Genomic DNA, 8,337 nt, shown 5'->3' with positions numbered 1-8,337 from the left:
TTAGATTTGTGACCATGTTAAGTTTCAATGGAGTTTGATTGTATATATTCTAAATGATTTATGCAATTTTCATGGTATAAAATAATTTTTTATTTTTCAGAAAATGTATTTCTCTATGACGGTTTTGCTAAAACCATCACAAATTGAACAAGTTTCTTGACAGTTTTTACTGAAAATTATGACAGTTGTATTAAAATTAATGACAGTTATCATGCAACAATCAATATTTGTTTGCCTATTATGATGGGTTTTAGTACTATTTTTGACATAAAATCTTTAAAGTATATAACGGTTTTGCAAAAAATGTCATAAATTTAATGACGGCTTTTGTAAACTTTTATGACGGGCTCTATAATGACAGTTCTTTCTTCAACGAAAAAATGTCATTAAACCTATTTTATGACGGCTTTTAGCTATCATTATAAGTCTTTTTTTTAGTAGTGGAAGGTGACTGTAAAGTAGCATTATTTTTCATATAGTCTTAGCTAGCTTATAAATTGGTGCATTTGTAAATATGGTAGGCAATGCATTGCCTGCATTATTCATTTTCATAATATTTATAATATATTTTTCGTCGAACAGGTATTAGAGTTCTCTAGCAAGAAGAGTTACACCACTGAAATAGATGAACTTCGTCTTGAATTCATCGACTTTATCCAACAATTTATCGAGTAGTTAATTTGGGTAAGTGGGCTTCCATATTTTCTCTTTGTTTATGTATATATACTTTTCTTATCGTTTTTTTTTCTTACTTGTATAATATACCCTTCTTGATTCACTTGCTTTTTAATTTTATATACTAGTCATAGTGGAATGACGACTTCATGATATAATACAGATGTCATGGATCGATTAACAGATGAATAGATGGCAGCTAGGTTTTTGGTGTTGGAAGTGCGCACAACAAGCTAAGATATTGCTAGGATAGTATTGGCGTTATGTAGTTTTTTTTTTTTTTTTTTTTTAATTGTGATTCTTTTGGTATTGGAATGACTTCTTTTGTTGGGAGTCAAACTAGATGATAAATACTTGGTTTGATCGATGAAATCAATAGAAGTTAATTGTTTTGAATGTTGTTTCTTTCTTCTCGAGTGGATGTTGTTTCCGTATCATAAAGCAAGTTAAAGTGATTTTGGTTGTGATGTTTTGATAAATGTATGTGGATGTTGTTTATGTCATAAAGCAGGTTAATGGGATTTTGGTTATGGCGTATAGGATGCAGATTGAGAAATGAATACGATCGAATACAAAAATGAGAAAATGTTTTAAAAAAAAATAATTTTCATTTGTCTCACTTTTGGAAAAAGTGACATAATATCTATTAAAAGTGACACAACTGACCACTCTTATGTGTCGCTTTCTTTTTCATACGAGTTATATGGAGTTGATTCCCAAAAGTGACACAAGAAGTAAGGGGCTTTTGTGTCACTTTTGACGTACTTGTGTCTCACTCTGGTCCAAAAGTGACACAACTAGTATACTTAATGTGTCATAATGTGTCACTTTTGATGTACTTATGTCTCACTCTGGTCCAAAATTGACACAACTAGTATACTTAATGTGTCACTTTTGACGTACTTATGTCTCACTCTGGTCCAAAAGTGACACAACTAGTATACTTAATGTGTCACTTTTGGACGCATTTATGTCTCATCTTCGGTCCAAAAGTGACACAACTAGTATACTTAATGTGTCACTTTTGACGCACTTATGTCTCATCTGGTCCAAAAGTGACACAAACTAGTATATTTAATGTGTCACTTTTGACGATACTATGTCTCATCATCAGTCTAAAGGTGACACAACTAGTATACTTAATGTGTCACTTTTGACGTACTTATGTCTCACTCTGGTCTAAAAGTGACACAACTAGTATACTTAATGTGTCACTTTTAACGAAATTATGTTCCACTCTGGTCCTAAACGGATACAACTAGTGTCACTTTTGACAAGCACTGTGACACTTTTTCTTAAAAGTGACACAAGAGGCTATTCTTAAGTGTCACTTTTATTAACAAAAAGTGACACATTTAGTAAGGCTTTTGTGTCACTTTTGGTAGAACTTTATGTGTCGGGGGCTTATAGGTCACTCCAGAATTAGTTTCAAAAGTGATACAAGTGACTTCTTGTGACACAAAAAACCCTTATTTTAGTAGTGTCATATTAGGATTAGGAGTGGACTCTATTCTCCTCCTCATTTGTTGAAGTTCTTCTTTGCATGTTTCAGTCAACTCTGGAGTTCGTGCACACTTGATGGCCACATCTAAAGCAAGATGAGAAAGGTCACTATATCTTGTCGTAAAAAATGGATCCAAATATACTATAATTGGTTCTCCATGAGCATCAAACACCTCCCCTTTCGTAGCATCTTTTGACCACCTCTTCAAATAGTATTGTGACGGTAAGCTTGTCACGTTCACTTCATGAAACACTTTAAGAGCATGTGAACATAATATCCCATCAAATTCAAACTTTTTGCAACTGTATATGATGGTGTTATCTGAAAGAACATAAGTAACCTTCCATTCTCAACCTCGTACAAAAGAGGAAATGGTGTATGATTTACTAGTGTCATTAGCTACATCAAGAACTAGCCTCAGATAAAAAAATTTAGGTACTCCTGTTGAAATTCTTCAAATTTTTTCCTGGTATATATATACTTTTGAAGCTTCACTTTCGACTTCCTATCCAGAATGAACATTAGGTATTGTTTGCATTGTCCTATTTTCTTCATATCATCGTCATTTTGATTTTACATTACCTTCTCGTATTGATCTACTACCTCCCGTAATATTAAGTTCTCCATAAAAAATCTCTTCAAATAATGGTTCACACTTTCACTTCTTTGGGTAGTTGTCATTCCAACACAAAAATGTTCTCTACCATAAACTTGCACCCATTTGTCACTTATTATATACAAAGATAGCAACCGGCCATTTATTCACATGTAGATTGTACTTTGTAAGCAACTTGTCCCACCATGACTCAAACTCTTCTACGGTTTCTGGATTGTAAATGCCATTTCTAAAATCATCTGGGAATTTTGATTAGTTGGTGAAAAAATGAGGCAAGTGTTTTTTTAGCATTTTGACAGATGTGCCACAAACATAATCTATGATGAATTCCTGGAAATACTGCATAGATTGCATTAATTATGGATTGTGCCTGATTAGTGAAAATTATTACCTTTGATTTTTTACCACCCATTGCTTCAAAGAACCTCTCGAACAACCACACAAATTAAAGCTACTTGTTTTCTCATTTGACGATAATGCAACACCAAAACAACATGTTTGATGATGTAAATTAACCCCAACAATTGGCGCAAAAACGAAATCATAACTATTTGTGCCAAAGGTTGTCAAAACAAACAACATTACCAAAAAAATGGTAATATGACCTTGATTTTGCATCAGCCTAGAAACACGCATAAATGTGATTATCATCATCGTGTTGCGTAGAGTAGAAAAATGATTTGTTCTCTCGTTTCTTCTTGCAAAAATAATGAAGAAGACAATTAGCATCTCCTTTCTTCAAGAATGTAGTACACACTTTTGTTACATAATTTTTGACATTTGATCGAATAAAATTTAAGTTATGAGATCCTCCAGCTTCCTTGCAAAAATAAGAATGAATTTCACCTGTCTTTATCTCTGCAGCACACATATTTGACATCAAAGCAATTTGAGTAGGCTTAACACCTCTTTGTGATTTTAATAAATGAACCCTAGTTGGAGGGACCAAGTCGTGATTGTGACATGGAATGAATTGTGTTATGTGATATTTTCCATCTTCTCCAATCTTGATCTCAAGTATAGCTGGATAACCAATTCTTGACACTGTTTTTTTTTTTTGAGTTCTTTTTTTACCTGGTTTGCCTTCAAATGAACAACAAAATTGTCTTCGAATCAACTTGCCATTAGGAAATTTGTAGAACTTGTGTCGCCTTATACTGAAACCAATGCCATGCGCGTACAAATTGTAAAAGTTGTAAGCATCTTCTTCTAATTGGAAAATCGTTCCCAATTGAATACTAACTTCGTCTCCCATTTTGTCTTCCACATTCTCGTCAAGACCATCTTGTCTACAGAATTCACCTAACTCAATACCATTTTCATCAAACATATGCTCCTCCTTGTTAAGATTATATTCTGATTCGTCATCTATTTGTTCCATCATGTAATAGATTTGGAGAAGATAGATTCTCTTAGAGAGCATTTTTTTTGTTTGTTTGTTTGTTGTTTTTTTCTTTTTTTTTGGGCAAAAATAAAATCTTGTGCCAATATTTGGGTGAGAATCCTCTTTCACTTGTTGTTTCTTAGTTGAGTTTGTTTTTTTTTTGGTAGCCATCGAGAGGAAATCTGGCAAGATTTAGTATAACTGGAAAGGGGCTTTTACTGAATATAGGTAAACATATAGAAGTTTAATTTAATAAGACCTCCTCAAATGCTTAGTTCCTATTGGTTGGACAACTAGGATAGCTTCCTTTGGGACAACAAAACCAGACTCGGTTGGAGGTGCCTTTTAAGGCTTTTAGCAACGAGTGATCATATACCGTACTAACACTTGTAGATCATGGGGTTTGGGGTTTTGAAGATGTACATCTTAGATCTAATGTGGGAAGAATGGTGATGGAGAAAACCCACTTTTTTCTTAATTCCTCTATTATTTTTGGGATGGTTTTTGATGTATGATGATGTTGAGAATTAGCTATTACTGTTTTGATAATGAAAATATGGAAATAAGAGTTGTTTTAGTATGAAAAACATGAAAAAATTGATATGAAAAAGGTAACTTGGTTAGCAAGTTATACTCATTTGATTGATTCAAATGAGTATAACCAACTTTGGTTGGGTGAATGAATGAGTGAGAAGATGTTTTGAAGAACTATTGCTATGAAAAGTAAGATAAAACACTTTGAATAGAAGAAAACCAACTAGATTCAACAAAGCTTCAAGCTTTAAAGTAATGAAAATGGAAAACAAATGAATTAAAAGTAAATAAAAACAATTAACTAATTCTTATCTCCTACTCCTATTAGGGTCTAGCTATTAGTTAACTAGCTCCATTATTTTGTGGGCAACCTAATGTAGAAGCTTATTGTGCCTTCTTTGAGTGGATAGGGTCAAGTTGGCCTTTTGGGCCCAAGCCGATATCTTTGAGAATTTGATCATTTGGTTTTTTGAGACTTTTGTGTTTAGTCCTTGTCCTGCAAAGGGTTTAGTCCTTAGTCCTTGAAGCCTTTGAGTATTTCCTTAGCTTTTGAGTTTTTGAACCCTTGAGTTGACTTTGACCGTTGATTTTTTGACATTTTTTCTCAATTGTCCCATAAGGTCTATTTTAGGCTCCTTTTAGCTCTAGATCACGTCTTTTGAGGTATTTGGTCCAGAATAGGCTTGTATCTTGAAAAAGCAATAAAAATATGAGTTTTGTACATTATTGATTATATAATTTGACATAATTGAAGCATTATAAGAGGATAAAACACATATTTGGGAATTGATCAACTACCCTCAAACAGCATTTTGCTTGTCCTCAAGCAAAGATGATAAATAAAATAGAAGAAGTCAAATATGTGTTATTATACCAATCTCGTTTTACAGAGTACGACTGCATTGACTGTATGCAACAAGGCCTTAAACCATTAGGAATTCCCTAGTGGATGAGCTTTAAGCCTCGTGAGAGTTTTCCAGATAAGGTACTCACAAACTTCATCTATCTAGCACAAAATGTCTTGTTTCCTTATTTATTCTCAGAAGTCCATACATCTCATTAGTGGGGAATAAAGATAAGCTTATTTGAACTTAGGATAACATATGTACAATAATTTAATCATCTACATATAAATGTGTAAACATGAGCAATGAAATGCAAAAGCAGAGTCGTTTCTGAAACTTTTAGAGAGCGTCCTTAAGGTGGGTTCTGATTAGCTCCCAAATATGTGTTTTATTACCTGTATATTACTGCATTACAGTCTCTCTTACACTTAACGAAAAGACAACTCATTGCTTTTATTGTCTTTTTTAGGTTAAGGAGTATTTCAGACCACTTATTAGAAAAGCTGCGTCTTAATTAGCACCAAAATGAGTCTTAATAACGCTTATTATGAAGACCAGTAGCTGCTATGAAAAAGTGCTAAAAAAATCAAAGTCAACCGGTCATAGTCAAAAGTTAAAGGCCTCAAATCAGAAGACCAGAGATGGAGTCCCTTATCTCAAAATATGATGACTTTTCTCCCTAAACCTACCTTGGTCAAGAAGAAACCAAAAAGCAATAATAAAAGCAAAAGTAAAAGTAAAGTGTGAGGTGTCTAGTTTGTAATGGAGAAGGGCAAATCTATAAAAGGCAAAAGTAGGGGTACATAAGCAGAAAGCAAGGGAGAGAGAAACCATCCATTGTCTTATAATCCAAACCATTTGGTTTGTTTAATTTCTTATCTAGTTTTTTAATTCATGTTTTTATTTTCTTGTTGTTTTATTTCCTTTCAATCAACTTGTTAGTTACTTGTTCTTATTTCAATCTTCCTTTCATCTTGTTCTTATTTCAAGTTGTTTAAATCTTCTTTTCAATGTTTTCAAGTCATTTCAATGCAAACAATCAAAGCTTTCAAAGTTTCATTAGCTTAGAACCATTCTAATCCATACAAGAGTCCACACTAGTAGAAAAAAGGGTTTTTGCGACTGTTTTAAAATTTTATTTGTGATTGTTCTATTCAAAACGGTCACAAATGGCAGAAAAGGGTTTTTGTGACTTTTAAAAAAAAATTAGTGACGTGTGTTTTCGAAACGGTCACAAATGATTTTTTTTCTAAAGAAGGTGTATATGTGTGGAGAACTATTTGTAACTATTTTACTAAAATAGTTACATATTGACCGTTTGACCTAATATTTTACCCAACTAGTTTTTTGTCCAGCGCGCCCACAACTCCACTAAAAACAACTAATTTCGAAACACGACACAACCACGTTCACTCTCACCTCCCTCTGTCTCCCACTAACTTTGGATTCGAAAACTTTTGTTGTGTCATAAAATGTTGTGAATTTGTAATTTCACTGTGACAATTTTTGTTTCGAAAAGTTTTCCACCAGCTCAAAATTTCAGGCTCAAAATTTTGGTATCTCTTAAAATTAAAAGAAAAAAAAAAAAAAAAAAACCCTAGGCTACTGCTACTCACTGTCGCACTCTCTCCCCCACTGAACTGCCCTTTCTTCTCACCTCCACCACCAATTATTAAATCACCTCAAGTCGAGATTTTTTTTTATTAGATCTTAAGTCTCACTCACTTGGCATCTCGAGCTTGATTTCTAACAGTAAGAAATTTGATCCATTTCTATCTACTAAATAACTGATGAGCAACAAGTATGTTCGGAAATGCAATATTGATGTTGAAATATGACTTTTTTTTAATCGATTGGCATTGGCCGATGGTGTGGAGGTTTGTTTTGGATGGATTTGATGCAATGGAGAGATTGCGTTAATTGGGGGTTTAGGTCGGTTATTAGATTTGGATCGCTTCTAATTCGCCCACTTATCTCTCTCTATTTGTGTACCTGCTATTGGTTTATACTTTTTTTTGTTTATCAAACAGAATGTGTGCATTGTACCTTGTGCCTTGTGATGGCCTCCAGCTATATTTTCACTAGTAGAAGTAGCTTCTTCTCTCTGAGTTCTTCATGTTACGATCCTGTTGGGGCTTATTTCAGTTCGATCCACTCTTACGTAAAATCCCCCTGTTCTTTTTGAAATCTTATGAACATGTTAGTAGACTAATATTAGTTAACCATTCAAATTAGATGTCAGAGCATTCAAATTTTAGGTCAATGTATATGATTTTGTAGCCTTTAGAAACGTATGTGTCTATTTTTTCATGTTTGTGTGGACGCTGGTTAGCGTGTTTGTTCCATTTGCATGATGATTTTGACATTGTAGACATTGTCTTCTCTGTAAAATTCCAATGACATGGTATACACTTTTTTCAGATGAAAGTATTCAAGAAGCCCCATTGCCTGCACAACTTCGTGCTCCAAGCTACATTTAACGCCCTTTCAACTGAGAAAGTCAAAGGCAAGTCCTATATTGTGTGACATACTTTTGTCTAATTTTATAGTTGTTAAACATATCACACTCATGCAACTATTAAGTTATATATTGGTCATTGTTTGTTCACCATGTGACCAGCCTCTTTTTGTGTGTGTAGATAGTATATGGATGATGTAGATAGATGATGGTCGTTGAACAAAATAGAAGCGTATCAAAACCTAATTATCCCTCAATAAGTAAAGGATGAGTAGGGTATCGTTCCACTTTTAAGTGTATGTTATGTGAAGGACAGGACTG

The 8,337-nt window shown here is 33.6% G+C and overlaps 1 long non-coding RNA gene across 1 annotated transcript; it reads left to right on the top strand.

Annotated features, from left to right (window-relative positions):
* The first annotated feature begins 468 nt into the window (after positions 1 to 468).
* LOC147507905 (uncharacterized) lies at positions 469 to 1,071 on the top strand. The gene is made up of 2 exons (XR_015216264.1): positions 469 to 684; positions 839 to 1,071. It is a non-coding gene; the product is annotated as an uncharacterized LOC147507905 (long non-coding RNA).
* Positions 1,072 to 8,337: the final 7,266 nt, after the last annotated feature.

This window comes from Coptis chinensis, chromosome 3, assembly GCF_015680905.1.
Source record: "Coptis chinensis isolate HL-2020 chromosome 3, ASM1568090v1, whole genome shotgun sequence".
Lineage (NCBI taxonomy): Eukaryota > Viridiplantae > Streptophyta > Magnoliopsida > Ranunculales > Ranunculaceae > Coptis > Coptis chinensis.
This window is presented reverse-complemented; position numbering and strand designations above follow the sequence as displayed.